This window comes from Protopterus annectens, chromosome 3.part0, assembly GCF_019279795.1.
Source record: "Protopterus annectens isolate FY-2018-M chromosome 3.part0, PAN1.0, whole genome shotgun sequence".
Lineage (NCBI taxonomy): Eukaryota > Metazoa > Chordata > Ceratodontiformes > Protopteridae > Protopterus > Protopterus annectens.
Window position 1 is genome coordinate 944,156,961 of NC_056731.1, and position 17,662 is coordinate 944,174,622.

The following is a 17,662-nucleotide window of genomic DNA, read 5'->3' on the forward strand; positions in this document are numbered from 1 at the left end:
AGATTGGACATTAGTCAATTGCCCCAAACAAAACTACCAGACAGACTGTCTACCAGATGGTCTTCGTGGCCACCTCCCCACATTCCTCTTACGCAAACACACCAACAAACCCAAGCCCATAGTTTATAGACAAATCAAAGATTACCACAAACTAAACCCACTGGATCTTAACACTATTCCAAAACAAAGTAACTGAGAACCACTACAAACCCTAGGATTAGACCAGACAGTCGACTACTTTAACAGTACTCTCACCAATGTCCTTAACATAGTCACACCCATCAGGAAAATTAGAGTTAAGGCAAACTATGCACCATGGCTAAGTAACAACACAAGAGCCCTACTAAAGTCCAGAGATAAGGCTTGGAAAATCTGGAAGAGGGATAACACTAGTCTAGCCAAACAAAACTACCTACAACTTAGGAATTAGGTCAAGAAATAAACCAAACTTGATAAACGGAACTATTTCCTTGGTGTCCGAAGCAAACACTCAAAAGATCCTCAAAAGAAGCTATCAACTCCCTACTAAAACCAGGAAAAATTACCACTCCAGCTCCCAGCTCCACCAATAATACTAATGACATAGCCTTTCAATTCAAGCACCATTTCACAGAGTCCATTCTGGCATTACCCTCCCAATTATCCAAAAACAACTATACATATATCCCAACCAAGTGTCCAGATAACATTCTTCCTTTATTCTCTCACCTGTTCCCACCTCTACAGTTAAAAAACTCCTCCTAAAACTGAAACCTACCACCCTTGCAGCTGATAGTCTACCTGCTAACTTCCTTATCTTACCCTGTTTCTATACTTATCAACCGCTCCATACAGGAATCCTATATCCCTCAACTGTCGAAAGTCTCATATATAATTCCTCTTCATAAAGGTGGCAATTCCTACAGCTTCTCAAATTACCATCCCATTGCCATTCTATCTCCCTTATCTAAACTACTTGAGAAATGTATTCACTTTCAAGTTATACAATTCTTGAACACACATACTCTCCTCTCCACCACACAACATGGCTTCCGGCCACATCACAGCACAACTACTGCTCTTCTCTCTTTTACTAACTTGGTTAACCATCACAGAAATGACAATAACTTTGTATCTGCTATATTCTTAGATCTCTCCAAACCATCTGACACTCTGGCCTCCCTATCCTTTGCCCCTTCTACTATTACCTGATTCAAAAACTATCAGATAGGCAGCAATCTGTCTAATGGCAAGATGTACTACCTCCTTTACTTCCAACTACCATAGGTGTACCACAAGACTCAATATTAGGGCCACTTCTTTTCTCTATATTCACTAACAATCTACATAGCCCCACCCATCATGCCACACTTATACAGTATGTAGATTTGACTCTATTCTGCTCAGCACCATCACTTACCACTCTACAACAATTCACTCAGGAATCCTTTAGCACTGTGGAAAGATGGATTACTGATATCCAACTTATCCTAAACCCCAACAAGAATAAATTGCTCCTATTCACCCCCATTAAATCTAAATCTACCCCTCTTTCCTTTACAATCACTTCCAAAAATGGCACTATAATTTCTCCTTCTGCCCATACCAAACTCCTTGGTGTAGAAATTGACAAAAACCTTCTCTTTGATTTCCATATTTCACAAACCATCAAAAAGATCCATAAAAAAATGGGAACACTATATAGACACAAAAAAAATCCTCTCAGATCAGGCACGGATCACCCTAGCCAAACTCATCTATTGTCCACTCTAATGTATGCTGCACCAATTCTTACCCTGAGCAGAAAACTTGATCTTGCCAGACTTGAGTCATGTTATAGTAAAATTGCCAAGTTTGCTAACAACTCCACCTTCAGAACCCATCACTGCCAAGTTCTAAGGGAGCTACAATGGCTCAAACTTCCTCACCTACTCAGTTACCACCAGTTAGTCATAGCCTACAATATTCTGAAGTATCCTGATAAAACCCTAGTACTAAGTCAACTACTCACTCACTACATAACAAATCATCCTCTCCTCTCTATTGACAAATCACTCCTCTGTATTTCTAGGGCTAACACTGCAGGAAAAGTATTATTCTCTCACACCATAGCTAAAGCCTTGAATAACCTCCCCCCCTTCTCTGACCTCTGCCTCCACTATTACACAGTTTAAAAACTTACTTAAATCACATCTTATGAATACCTGGCTATGTCCATATATTACATAATATTTGCTGTTTTACACCTCTACACACATTTCTTCCTATTATACTTACTGTAAATATGCTTCATTGTTTAGAACTCTAACAGCTGATCTCCAGTTTCACGCTACTTCATGTTAACCATGTTGTTTTTAGTTCAGTATTATTATGTGTTTGTCTGTCTCATGTTCTGATTATTGTTATCTACTGTGGAGCTTTACTCCCCAGGGCCTCCGCTGTAAATGGATCTGTGTCCAGTCAGACTGTCCCGGTAAACAAATGTAAAATAAAAATAAATAAAAAATTTAAAGCAGATATTTCCTCACAAGAAGAAACTGCAGATAAAACAATCCTCTAACATTCAGGATTAGTCAGGACAAATCTTAGACATATCAGCATGACAGTCCAAAATACTGAAAATCAAAGTTGCAGAAGCATACACTTTTCCCCCCATACTTATCAATAATCTTCCCATCCTTATCAGAAAAAGGACTGGAATTATGTATTCAGCAGAAATATTAACTAAAGCTATAGCTGCTGAATTTGGTTTGGGATGTGATTAAAATGTTAAGATTGAGGAACTTTATACATCCTATTTGCCTTTTTTAGGGTCAACCGGCTGACTGCCAGGAAAACTCCAGGTAGTAACAGCCATCCTCCAATGCTGACAGAAATGGAGGAATGGGTACGGTTCTGGAAATTCCTTCTGTAACAGCTCAAAGTATTTTCTATGGGACTGAAAAACCTCGCTGTTCTCCCACTGAAAACACTGGCACATTCTACCCAAAGAAGGAACTCCCCACAGGGAAAGTCAGAAACTGAGCTCTCCTGAGTCTAAATCAGAAATCTGAGCAGAAAACTATCTGTCCCTTCATTCTCCTGTCCAGATTCAGAATCTTGAATCTCTTCAGGAAAAGTGGTATCCCTGTTTTACCAAAAATAAAAGTTAAGTACACACCATAACTATGCATCTGTGTTGTCCATTTTCATTCTTCAACATATGGGTCTCAGATCTGGCTCGGCCACATTTATTTAGACTCTTGGAACTAACTCTCAAACTCCTTCCTTTACCCATAATGCCTCAGAGCCCTGTAATACCTCAGATTGAGTTTGCTGTCCCATAAACAGAAGGTTACACATACCTCTCAACTTCTTAGAGCAAGAAATTTGGACAAAGCCATAAATAAAAGTGGGGCAAAGGCCCAAAAACAGGAACAATTTTTAAATATCACTCTTGCAAACTTAGAAAGTTTATAAAATAACAGATTTTGGAGTAGCATGAATTTTCTGAAGGGTATGAAGTTTGAAACTCAAATGTCTGTCATAATTTTCTAACTTCAGCCTTTAATGACTTGCCACTAATTTGCAGGAAAACCACAATTTTATGAAAAATGGACCAAAAATATGAGGCAAAAATCTGGACATTCTGCGAAAATCTGTACAGTTGAGAGGTATGCAAGGACTAACCAAAGCCCATACAAAAAGGAAAGATAATGGAAAGATAGAAGTTCAAACAGGAACAGTGGTTCCAATAAGACTATCAGGTCACTCCCAGATGAAAGGTGAGGGGGGAGAGTTGAGGAAGAATGAAAATGAACACAGATGCATAGTTATTGTGAGTGCATAACTTTTATATCTGACGTTGTCATTTTCATTCATTCCTCAATGTATGAGACAGAGTCCCCTCCCCAGCCATGAAAACCTTGGGTGGCCCTCATGGAAGAACATTCCAGAGTACTGCACAGCCAAAGGCAGCTCTGCCTCTGGAGATCAAATCCAACTTATAATGAGAAATAAAGATATGGGCACTGGACCAAGTGGCTGAAGCACAAATATCAACAAAAGCTCTGGACCAGAAAGCAGATGAAGTAGCCATGGATCTAGTGGAGTGAGCTTTTGGAAATCTGGGCAAAAACAGACCTCATTGACAGTAAACAAATGATACGAAATCTGTTAACCACTTTGCTAAAGTAACTTTGGAAGCTGGTTTTCCCAACCTATTGAGGGGCAAAGGAAATGAACAACTGATCTGTTTTCCTAAAAACTTTTTTCTATTCAGATAAAAGCAGAGCTGTTTGTGCATATCTAAGAGATGAAGCATGTGTTCACCTTTATTAGAAAAATTTGAGAAGAACACAGACAAGTCGATGACTTGATTGATATTCGCCTCCGAGGTTACTTTGGGAAGAAAGGATGGATGTGTACATAGTGTGACTATCTTTGTGGAAAACACAGTAAGGGGATTTTGAGGAGAATGCTTGAAGTTCAGAAACTCACCTTACTGAAGTAATGGCCAATAGAAAAACTGTTTTCCAAGAGAAAAAAATAAGTCATGCACTCACCATAACATTCCATCTGTGCTGTCCATTTTCATTCTTCCTCAACTAATGAGTTCGGATCCAATCCCTGGATCTGACTCAGCCAGCTAAACTAGTTTGTGGTCTCCAAAAAACTCTAGAGCTCCTTCCCTACCCATAATGCACCAACCCCTAACATCTCTCAGATCTTGTTCGCTGCTAGAAAGGAAGACTATAACTGATATGTCATAACTGGAGTTCAATACAAAGTACATTAATGTCCTTGAAAATTGTCGTTCCTCCAGAAGTCATCCATTAAAAATGGAGGGGGTTGGTGGGTGGGGAGTTGAGGAAGAATGAAAATGGAAAACACAGATGGAATGTTATGGTGAGTACATAACTTCTTTATCTGATGTTGTCAATTTTCATTCAATCCTCAAATAATGGGACAGAGTCCTCAGCTACCCAAAATCATAAGTGGACTCCAAGAAAGGATATTCCTCAGTATGGCAGAGCCAAAGGCTGCTCCCCTACCCAAACTGCAAAAAGTCACACAGGAAGCCTTTTCCTCTGTTGAAACATGGTTATCCGATGCCCAATTAATACTCAACCCAAACAAAACTAAACTACTCATCTTCCAACCCACCAAACATACTCAAAACAACTCTCACTTTAACATCACAGCAAAAGACAACACCACTATATACCCAACTGAACACACCAAATTGCTAGGAGTGGAAATAGAAAATAAACTAAAATTTGACATTCACATATCCATGACCATAAAAAAGTCCACAAAAAACTAGGAGCATTATACAGAAATAAACAATTTCTCACCAAAGCAGCAAAGATTTCAATAGCAAATTCCCACCTTATCTCCACCCTACTTTATGCCTCTCCAGTATATACCAACCTAAGGCAATGTGATCTAAACAATCTAGAGACCTGCTACAACAAAATCGCCAAATTCGCCACAGGGGCATCCTACCGTAGTCACCACTGTCTCTCACTTGCTGAACTGGGCTGGCTTGAACTCCCTCACCTCCTTCAGTGGTATCAACTCTCACTCGTCCACAAACTAGTAAACCATCCACTAAATGTCCCATCCCTCCAGAATCTACTCCAACCCTATCGCACCACCAGACCACTAATGATCCAGCAACAAAAATCACTTGCAGATCACTAAAGCCAATAACTCTGCTGGTGAAGCACTATTCTCTTGCGCCATAGCCAAATTATGGAACTCACTCCCACCCACAATTACCTCCGTACCATCATGCACCAACTTCAAAACTTTATTAAAAGTGCACCTAAAAACATGCTGGCTATGCCCTTGCAACTCCCACTCTAATATCATCCACCCCATCCAACTACTACCTTTCTTTCACCTCCACTAACTACCTTGATGATAGCAAGCTCAGATGCTCATAAGCCTAGTACTCATTACACAGCAGGAACTTCTCATTGTTACATTTGTTAATGCCTGTTATGTACTTCACAGATAAAGATTCTAGTTGTCTACTGATGTACTATGTTCTTCATCTGTAATATGTTGTAAGTAATTTCTATGTTAAATTGTTAATCGCTATGTAATCCAATGTAACTACTGTCTGTTTATTTTACTGTGGAGCTTTTCTCCCCGGGCCTCCGCTAAAAATGGACCCACGTCCAGTCGGACACTCTCGGTCAACAAATTTAAATAAATAAATAATAAATAAATACATTGAGACCAGATCTACTTTGTAATGAGTGGTAAAGGTATGAGGATTTGACCAGGTTGCAGCCATACATATATCGTCCATAGAGGCTCTAGACTGGAAGACAGATTTGGTTGAGTGAGCCTTTAATGGCTTTGGTAAGGGGAGATTCAATTGTTATAGATAAATTAAATGCAATCCGTCAACCGTCTAGCTAGAGTTACCTTAATAACTGATTAGCACAATTTAGTATGTGCAAGGGAGATAAATAGTTGATCTGTCTTTCTAATTTCCTTTGTTCTATGTAGGTGGAAACATAATCGTCTATGGACATCCAATAAGTGCAGCATATATTCCCCTTTATTGTAAATTTTGGAAAGAATACTGGCAAATTAATGGATTGGTTGATGTTGGATTCTGATACCACCTTAGGAAAGAAGGAAACATTGGTACATAATGTGACCCTGTCCTTATGAAAAATCAAATATGGAGGATTAGAATATAATGCTTGAAGTTCTGAAATTTTCTAGGAGATGTAATTGCAACTAAAAAGATAGTTTTCCAGGTCAGGAATTTAATATCACATTTAAATGTCAGTTCGAAGGGAGAATGAATTAAGGCTTGCAGTACCAAATTGAAATCCCATGGTGGTGTGGGGCCTTTATAAGGGGGTCTTAGCAGGAGAGTACCTCTCAAAAAGGCCTTGCACAGTTTACAGGAAGTCAGTGAACAATTTTGAAATCCCACATGAAAGGTAGAGATTGCTACAAGTTGGACTTTAATAGTTGATGAACTAGCACCCTCATTAAACAAACTCACCAAAAATTCCAGAACAGATTGAACTGGAGCTGAGAAGGGGTCTATCTGATTTTGTTTTGCCCAACAAACAAATCTTTTCCATTTACACCCATAGAGTTTCCTAGTAAAGTGTTTATGGGAAGATAAAAGTATGGAATGGACAGGGGAAGAGAGCATCGGTAGTCTGGCTATTAAAGGAATTGGAGAAACCAAGCTGTTAGTCTGAGGTTTGAGATATCCAGGTGAACCATACCTGTTGGGTGAGGAGGAGGTCTGGAATTGGATCCAGAATCCAAGGTGGACATAGTAGATGAGGTCAAAGGAAGGGAAACCAAATCTTGTCAAGGCCAGTAAGGTGCAATGAGGATAACGTTGCTCATCAACTGGGCTGCTTTCTGCAGGATTTGGGAATTAAGGGTGTCAGAGGATAAGCATACAGAAGACTGGAGGGCCAACTGTGGAGTAGAGCATCCCTCTGTGATTCCCCCAGTGGGGAGATAAGGGCAAAAAAGCTGCTGCATTTGTTTATGGGAGAGGCAAAATGATCACAGCAAGGCTGGTTCCACTGACTGAAAATCATATCTGTCACTTTGTTGCTGAGAGTCCACTCATGAGGGAGTAAGAAAGTTGGGAATGCTTAGTTTGTTTGCCATCATGTTGGACTTCCCCAGAATATGCCTTGTTATTGGAAAGTAGTTGGAAGATATTGCCCATTGCCACACTCTGAGGGCTTCTTGACATAGGGGGTAAGAACTGGTTCCCCTCCTGCTTGTTGATGTACCAAACTACTGACATATTGGTCTGGATTGCATTTGTTCCAAGAGGGAGTCTTGTAATGCTTGCAATGTCAGAAGTACAGTTCTCATCTCAAGAGCATTGATATGTAAGTTGGCCTCTTCGGGCAACCATGTGCCTTGCACTGTTTTCCCCAGAAAATGCCCCCCCCCTCCCTCAATCTGGGAAATGTGACAAGGGAGGATACTGCCAGCCCAGCTATCTGAAATTTTGTAAATAACTATATGTCATTTGTGAATATCAACATGACTTATATAGAAGTGTCACAAAGGGAGATACTGCCAGCACAGCTATATGGAATTTTGTAAACAATTATATGTCATTGGTGAATATCGAAATGATTTGTGTAAGATGCTTGTGTTACAACTGCAGTAGAACTGTATGTCAGGTGTACATCAAACTACTGATACAGAAGTGTGTGTTGAAAAGGTTTTTGCAAAGTGCTTAAAATGTAACAACAGTGTACTCTACTGGAATAAAACAGAAATGTATATACACTATTGTAACTGATTAAATGTATATATTTTAACAAGGGAGACTGAAACACAGGAGGTTAACTTGCAAAACTTCAGAAAAATAGTTGAAATTAAATTACTTTATGACAGCAAGAGACAGGATGTCTATACTAAGGAGCTCTCTGTGTTGTCTTGAAGGAGAAATAATTACTATGCTTGAGATGTGGAAGTGTTTTATTGTTTATGACTGCCAACAGCTGCACAGATCTGAGAAAAAGCCCTTATCTATGTATTGTCACAGATGGATACTAAATACTGCTGCTTTCAGCAGTGGGGGCTTTACCTGGGATAGAGTCAGATGACAAGAAATGATGTCATTCTGCAAGCTATCCTAGAAGGAATATTTGAGATATTAATTTAAGAACTCTCTAAGAGAGACTCAGCATTCTGTATTCTGTCTTGGACCGCACATCTGCATTGCTGTGAGCAAGTAAGTCTAGGGAACAGTATAATTCTCTTAGATATAATCAGGAATATAGCAAAGCTTAGCTTAGATATTTTTCTTTATTTATTTGAGACTGTCCTGCAATGTTCTTTTACATATTTCCTGTGATTTTGAACTCTGATGTTACTGAAAATATGTATTTAGTATTGTCTTTTTCTTTTATTATTAAATATATTTAAACCTTTCATTGTGGCTGATCTGTCTATAGATATTTAAGTTCTGAGAGTACTTGCATATTTATTTGATGATATTGTGGGGTCATTCCTAATAGCCTTGCTCTTGGTCAAACTACCATTTGTATTGATAGTAACATTACACAGTAAGACTGGACACCCTTTGTTAAGGGCCTTAAAGTAGCTAATAAAGAGGTGGCTGGTGGTAGTAATAACTACCTTATAGACTGGGCAGAAGGGGGCATAGCTAGTAAACCTGTGTCAGCCTTTCCCAGGTGTGTGTGTGTGTGTGTGTGTGTGTGTGTGTGTGTGTGTGTGTGTGTGTGTGTGTGTGTGTGTGTGTGTGTGTGTGTGTAACAAATCTCCAAGAGTGTGTGTGTGTCAGCTACTTGGGCAGGGATATGAAGCCATAGTTGGACACAGAGAGTGTTGGAAGTCTTTAGCTTGGCCACTCAGCTGAGATCTCAACTCTATAGTTGTGAAACTGGGAAGTCTTACTGGGCATCTGGAGAAAGAGGGAGAACCAGCCCCAGACTGATTGTGGTCTCTGTGTGCTCTTGAGGGAAATTGCACTCGATGCAGAGAGCTGCATCTGGAAATACTGTGTGTCTACCTGTCATCCTCCCAATGTATGTCCCCCACTGGTGAGGATTGAGGATCCTTGATTACTGGTCCAGTGGTGGGGCATCACAGGAAGCATCCATGGTCTCTATGGCCTTGGGCTGAGGGAGGATGAATGGATGACCTTGTAATACCTGTTGTGATTGCATTCACCAGCAAAGGTATCTTTTGCATGCTTGAGTTATTCTTAACTTCACTGACATAGGTTGAGAAAGTATTGACCACTATGTTCCTAGTGTCCAAGTGTCATCTTTATTCCCTACACTACACAAGGAGCATACGTGTGACATAAAGCATACCTTATAGCACCCTAAGGCTTTGGTTTACTGGTAGGTCATTGGGCTGCCCGCATGGGATCCCTAATGTTTTGAATATTATAACAGTGAAATGGAAGGGCATCTTCCTTATCATCCTATCCACATCTGCTAAGGAAAGACTCCAGGAAGACCTGATACAGAGCTATGTGGAAGAGGGATGTGACATTGACTTCAGAGTCCCTTGTAAGGGGGGGTGACTGGAGCCATGGGAAAATAGGTTCTAGTGAAGAGTGAGGGCTCCAAGAACTAGGTGATTTGAGTGTCCCCAACATTGGATCTGAAGATGTTGGATCCGATCTGTTCACTAACTTAGCCGGTAGTTCCTAGGCTGGAGCAGGTTTTGGAGAATGGGCAGGAGAGAATTTTCTGTGCTCCCTGGACTCTGAAGATTTTTTTTTTCTTTTTGGGAGTTTCAGCCCCTGAAACAGAAGCAGTAGTGGAAGAAGCAGCTTAATTCCCAAGAATTGAAACCCATGCAATTCTGACAGGAGATTTCAAGGTGGGCTGCTCTCAAACAATACATACAATCTCTGTGGGCATAAGATACCCAATTCTGATGACCACAGGAAGTGTACTTTTTAAAATCTGATGGCTTTTCAGCCATTTTAACAATGTAGATTATATACAGAAAGAAAAAATACCAGGAATGGCATATTAGAAATACCATAAGAATGAGTAAGAAACTTTTCAGAAGGAAAAGCAAATGAACAATAAGAATTAAATGGGAATTAACAATGATGGCAAAGACACTACCCTGAAAAAAAACAAGTAAGAAAAAAACTTTAAATCCTAATGCAGAAAATACTAGATAATTGGTTTCAAAGATGGCTGCCATTCTCTGAACACTGCATACCTACAGCTCTTCATTTATCCTGAGGAAAATTTAACCCTGAAGTTATACTACGAGTTTTATAACAACAATTTTCAGGTAAAATTAATCTATAATCTACTACTTTCAAATATCGCTTGAGAGGTGAATGACCTTAGAGAAATTGAAGAATTTAACAGGATTAGAACTGATTGTTTGACTGACTCTGAAGAGAGTGTTAAACAAAGGATTTGTCTGATCAACACACTTGGTCTACTTACTATTAAGCTACAGTAAGTGCTGTTCTGCTTTATAATGTCAAAAGAAGATACAAGCATGGATATAACAACAACAAAAACCAAACTGTCAGAACTTCAATCACCAGAAAAAGATTTAACTTCGAAAAGGCAGAAGGTGACAAAACAGCAGGAACTTTTAAAATCTGGAATTAAAAATAAACCAGACCAACTAGCAAATATGGAAGATATTAAAACCGCTTTGTTGCCCATCCAAGAAGCTTTGAAAGAGCTATCTAATCAGGTACAATCTTTTGGTATTACTTGTACTCAAATTCTTGAGAGAATGGATAGATCTGAAGCAAGAATATCTGAGAATGAAGACAAAATAACAATGCTTGCTAAAAAAACTGATATTCATGATCTGGATATTCATTCTATGCAAGCTAAAATTTTGGACTTAGAGGCTAGATCCAGGAGAAATAATATAATTATCAGAGGGATACCGGAAATAATCCAATACAATGAATTAATTCCATCCATTATTCAAATATTTACTACGTTGTTCAATGACTCTGACATGGCTAAACAAATAATAATAGAGAGAGCTCATAGAGCCTTGAGAGAATCACATGCTTTAAATATACCAAGACCAGTGTATTTAAAAATACTTAACTATCAAGATGTGAATAAAATAATTCTAACTGTTAAAAAGAACGGAGGTTTTATCATGTGGAACAATAATAAAGTTTCTATGGCTCAGGATTTGCCACTGCAAATAAGACAACCTAGACAAGCTTTATCTGCTTACTGTAAGTTTCTCATCGAAAAACAGATTAAATTCCAAATGAAATACCCTAACACTTTAACATTTACAGTTGATGGTTCCAAATATTCGGTTTCTACAAAAAAAGAAGCAAAATCTACCTTTTTGATGATTTTTAAGTCTCTGCCTGCTTCAGAATCTTAATATGGCTCTCCGATCCGGTTATCACAACATATGAGGGTGGATTCATTTTTTGCTGCAACTCGAGGCTTCATAATCCTTTGTTTGGAATTTCAGTACACCAGGCCTCTTGGACATCAGATAATTGTTCGTTTTATAGCTCCTGATCGTTTGCGAAGCATTTCCGATACTTTATGGCCTTCACGAGCTGTTTCTTCTCACGATCAAACAGGAAATGCTTCTGTTGCTCCTGAGGGTTCGTTTTTGCTGTGGCGAAGCCGAAGGCAGGTTTTCCAGGCTTAGAAAATGGAAATCTTTGCGAAAAGAAGGAAAAAAAGTAAATCAGACTATAATATTATTAGTTAGAGACTTTTAAAGTGATTAGATTGTTTTCTAATGGTTAGAATGTATCCTGAACTCGTGCAGGTATGTGGAAGTAGAAAAAAAAAAAAAAAAGAAAAGGAAAAAATACAAGGTAAATATATTTGATGGTGTTTGTTTTAGTCTGTTGGGATGGTACACACTTTGTATGACACATATCCCTCAAAGTACAATGTTTAGGTAAATGTGAGCAGATATGGTTACTGATATGCTAGTGGTAAATACTGATTGTCATATAAAATGAAACATATATAGTATATAAAGTTAATACAGACCAGAGTATTTTAGTATAATATAAGTTACAGTTGGTCTTGTATACTAATATGCCTCTATTTAGCTGGTGAGGTGGTCTGATGGTGGGGTATCTAGCAGATGCTATTGGGTACAACACTGTTAGACTTCCTTTATTAGGAGGGCATGTTCAGTTATTTTTTTTTTTTTTACATTTGGATTCAAGGCATTAAGTATATATTTTGGTTTATTGATTTTAGTATAGGCATAGTTTATATAAAAGTAGTTATTACACTGTGGCTACTGTATGACATGTTGGATATATTACTTATTTAATACTATACGATATAACCATCTTAGCCATTAAAATAAAGTTCAAGCTCTCACTTTATTCATTTTATTTACCAATATTAAAGGTCTCAGATAAAGTTGGTCTATATAAACAACGTATGATTTACATACAATACCCAAGTGGTTGGTTACTAAATTTTTCTATGGTTTTCTCTTAAGTGACAGTACATTTTGTAAATTATCTATAAGTTAATAATTGTATTATTTAACACTGGTAGTGTCTCATTTTTGAAGGTTAATAACCTTTTAGTTATATTCTTTGGGATTATTCTATTGAGACACAACTGTTTATTAACACTAAGTAAACATTTGAGATTATTGGAGAGGGAAATTAATAATTTTATGTGTAGTTAGGACTTTTCTACTTGATATTTTCTAACAGATTGATCAAGAGTTGTAGACGCTTAGCAGTGCTTTTTTAGGGAATGTTTTGGTTAGACTTTGTTGATTTAGTTGTACCAGTTATAGGTTTTTTGCATGTTATAGATGTTACATATTTTAAGGTAAAGAATGAATATTTAGAAGTGTCATTTAATCGGAAAATTTTTAATCACGCAAACAACCTATGTATGTCCTGGTCCAGGGGTATAGTGGTTAGGCACTGGTGTGGAACGGGATTTCTAGAATGCTTCGAGTCAATACATATTCTGCAAATATATTTGATTTTATTACAGTTTTTCAAAGTTAATGTATACTTTAACAAATTAAGGTTTTTAGTATGTGGATAATAGATTCATGGAATACTAAAGGACTCCAGAACATGAAGAAGAGGAAATTATTTCTTCATTTATTTTTGCAGGCTAAGGCTTATTTTATTTTACTTCAAGAAACTCACTTGACCAATGACCAATGGGCAGTTATTAAGGGAAAGAAATGGATTAGAGAGGTAGTAGCCTCAGAAGGGAAAACTAATAGTGCAGGGTGTAGCTATAATTATAAAAAATCAGTATCAAGGTAATATTTTAGACTCCAAAATAGACAAAGAGGGAAGATGGTGTTATGTTATTCTGTCATCCACCCCTTTTGATAAACCTGTTTACTTCTTAATATATACACACCATGTACTAATCAGCAGCTTTTTATAGCATCACTTTACCCTATTCTGAATCAATATAACAATTGTTATATAATCATAGGAGGTGACTGGAATACGTATCAAGATCCTAAAATGGATAAATCAAGCTCATATAGGTCTTTCAATAATCAAGCAGTAATAGCTTTAAGTGAACTTAAAACTGATTTTAAATTATATGATCCCTTTAAATACGTAAATAATAAATATAACACTAACAACTTTACATTTTACTCAAGTTGTCATAAGATGTGGTCTAGGATAGATTTTTTCTTGATTTCTGAGATACTAATTAATTCTGATCCCTATGTACATATACAAGCTAGATACTTATCGGATCATTCTAAAATTACATTAAGTTTTAATAAAGACATCAGTAATAGTCTAAGACACAGGGGATATAATTGGTCTTTAAATCCAAATTTATTAAATAAGGAGGATATAATTCAGGAAATTCAAGCGATTCTTAATCTTCTATTAGTTAATTTCTCCAAACAGCAACATACACCCGATATTGAGTGGGCGACAACCAAAGCACAAGTAAGGGGGATTTTTATTCAAAAAGCGATGTTTTATAAAAAAACACAGGATAGAGAGATACAAAGATTGGAAACTAAAATTAAGGTATTAGATCAAGATTTAATTAAGGATTATAATAAACAAACTGAAACAGAACTATTAAAATGTCAAAAGGATCTTTTTATGTTCCAAAATAGTAGGTTGTCATTTCATGAACATAAATTATTGGTAAAGTATGCTAACCATATTCAAACCCCATCAAAGGCTCTAGCTTGTATTATTAATCAAGTGAAAACACCTTCTCAAATTCCCGAAATACAGTTTAATAATAAAAGATATACAAAATCCGAAGATATTATGAATACCTTTGAATTAATATTTTCTCAAATTTATGGAGACCATCAGGAATTACCTACAAATAAGACTAATAAGGATTTTCTACAAAAAATTATTTTTCTGAAAATAGATGAAAAATATCAAATAGATTTAATCAAACCAATCTCTTCTGAGGAGATAATAGACACAATTAAAAAGTTGAAATCTCATAAAGCACCAGGACCGGACGGTCTGACCACTGAGTTTTATAAAACCTTTTGTGATAATTTTGGCAAAATACTTTCATATGTATTTAATTATATAATCAATAATAAAGTTAATGATCCTCACTTTAATGCATCTAGAACAATTCTTATACCTAAAGAAAATGCAGACTTTCTAAACCCGGATAATTATAGGCCTATCTCACTTTTAAATATAGATATGAAAATTTTGACCTCTATTTTAGCTAATAGTTTGAAGGTTTTAGATTCAATAATATTTATTGAACAGGCCGGATTTATAAATACCAGACAAACTACCGATAATACTTTAACACTTCATACATTAATTTCTTATGCCAATTATAGGAATTTTAATGTGTATGCACTTATAATTGATGCACAAAAAGATTTTGACAGAGTTAATTTAAAATTTTTGTTTGATATTTTACCATATTTTGATATACCTCAAGATTTTATTTCAACATTACAAAAATTATATGATAACCCTTACACACCTTTATATATTAATAAAAATTTTTCCAAAAGAATACAAATCAAAAATGGAACTCGTCAAGGCTGTCCTTTATCTCCTATTTTATTCAATTTATATTTAGAACCTTTATTCTTACATTTTAAACAAAATACATATTATAATGCACCAATAATCTATGGTACTAAAATATCTATGGCTGCTTTTGCGGATGACCTTAATATTTACTGTACAACACCTATCTCAGATACCAAGAAAATTTTGAAAGCGGTGGAGGAATTTGCAGAGATATCCAACTACAAAATAAATCTTAAAAAAAAAATGTATTTCCTTTAAAAACGCCAAAACCCTTTTCGCTTTTACCATTGGTAGGACATATAAAATCTGAAGAGAAAATAAAATACTTGGGTATTATCTTTTCCACAGATAATAGAGATTTCTATGTTAATAATGTTAAATTAATTTGGGATCATATATTGTCTGATTTAAAAAGATGGAATAATTTAAAGTTACCAACAATGGCAAAGGTTTCAATTATTAAAATGAATGTACTCCCCAGAATATTATATATTTTTCGAGCTAGTCAGATGTTAATTACTAAGAAATTCTTTAAACAGATTCATATGGAATTGGCTAAATTTATATGGGAGCCTAGGAAAACCAGAATATCTTATGATAAATTGATGACTCCGAAGAATAAAGGTGGGCTTGATTTACCTAATTTTGAATTATATTACTTAATAATAAATTCTAATAGGATTTTAAGAATCACTAACTTTGGCACAGCCAGTAGTAAATGGGCACCAAATTGGTTCTGAATTATAAACATGTTGTAAGTTTGGATATTAACCCTAGGGCATTACCCTTTTTAAATAAAGACAATTTTAAATTATATCCTTTAATGGAGCATATTAGATTATACATAACATTGATACAAAGCTTTTTTCAGTCATTAAATCTCTTGCAACATATGATGACTTTTCAACCCTTTCACAAGAACCCAAATTTGAAAATCAATAATCAACTGATAAATCTTAAAAAATTTCCACTTATAGTAAATTTAACTTTAATTGATATGTACCCTTATCTCGGTTTCTCAATACATGATATTTTAAAAGAGACGAACCTTCCTAAATCTTATTTAATTATACTTAGACAGTTAAAGGATCTTTCTATACGTTCCTTTAGTGATGTTAGAATTAAGGAAGAAGATTTAACCATTTGTTCAAATTTATGGCAAACTCTTATACAAGATTCCAAATATATAACCTCTACATATAAATTGGTAAAAGACTTGAAATATCAAAATCAAATACTGTTATCAAAATACTGGAGGGAAAAAATACCATCGATAGACGATAATAAAATACTAAAAGCAATTAACTTAACTATAAAATCAATATCTCTTCAGAAGTTATTATTTACCCAATTGATGATTCTTAATAATGCTTATTATACTCGTCTTAGCCTGCATAAATTCAATTCTAAAAATTTGCCTAAATGCCCATACTGTAATGATCAAGTGGCTGATCTCTTACACATGTTCTGGAGCTGTAAATGCATATATAAACTTTGGAATTCCCTAAAAATTCAGTTACAAAAGATGGGTTATCAACACTCTACACTTTCTTGGGAATTTATGATCCTACATATCCCTCCGAATAATTTGGATAAATCCCAAATAATTATACTTATAAATATTTTTTTGTTAATGAAACTTTATATAGCTACAAATTGGTTGAATCCATCCCAAACTTCATGGGATAACTTTAAAGGTTTAGCGATAAAACATATTTTAGCTCACAAATTATTAATTAAGGATCATAGGAAAAACATAAATAATCCGAAAATATGGGGGAAATTTTTCAATATTCTGTTGGCTTAATGTTCCGAATCCACTTTAACCCCTGGACATATATGTTTAAATTTTTGTTCAGCATTAATTATTTCGTATATTGACAAATGATCTTTTAATATTCCTGTCAGAAGTTCTTATCTTTTTATATTGACCTTGTTTAATTGATGGAAGCATTCATGTATATAGTGTATATATTTTGTAGTATTGTTTTTATAAGTTTCATTTGGGCATTGTTTGTTTTCTTGGTTTTCTGTAATATTGTATGATAACTTGGAAAAAATAATAAAGATCGATTATGGAAAAAAAAAAGAAAATACTAGATAATTAAGAAGGGAGGAATGGTGAAATTTAAGAATATAAAAATTCTCAATTTTAACTCAAACAATGTAGAT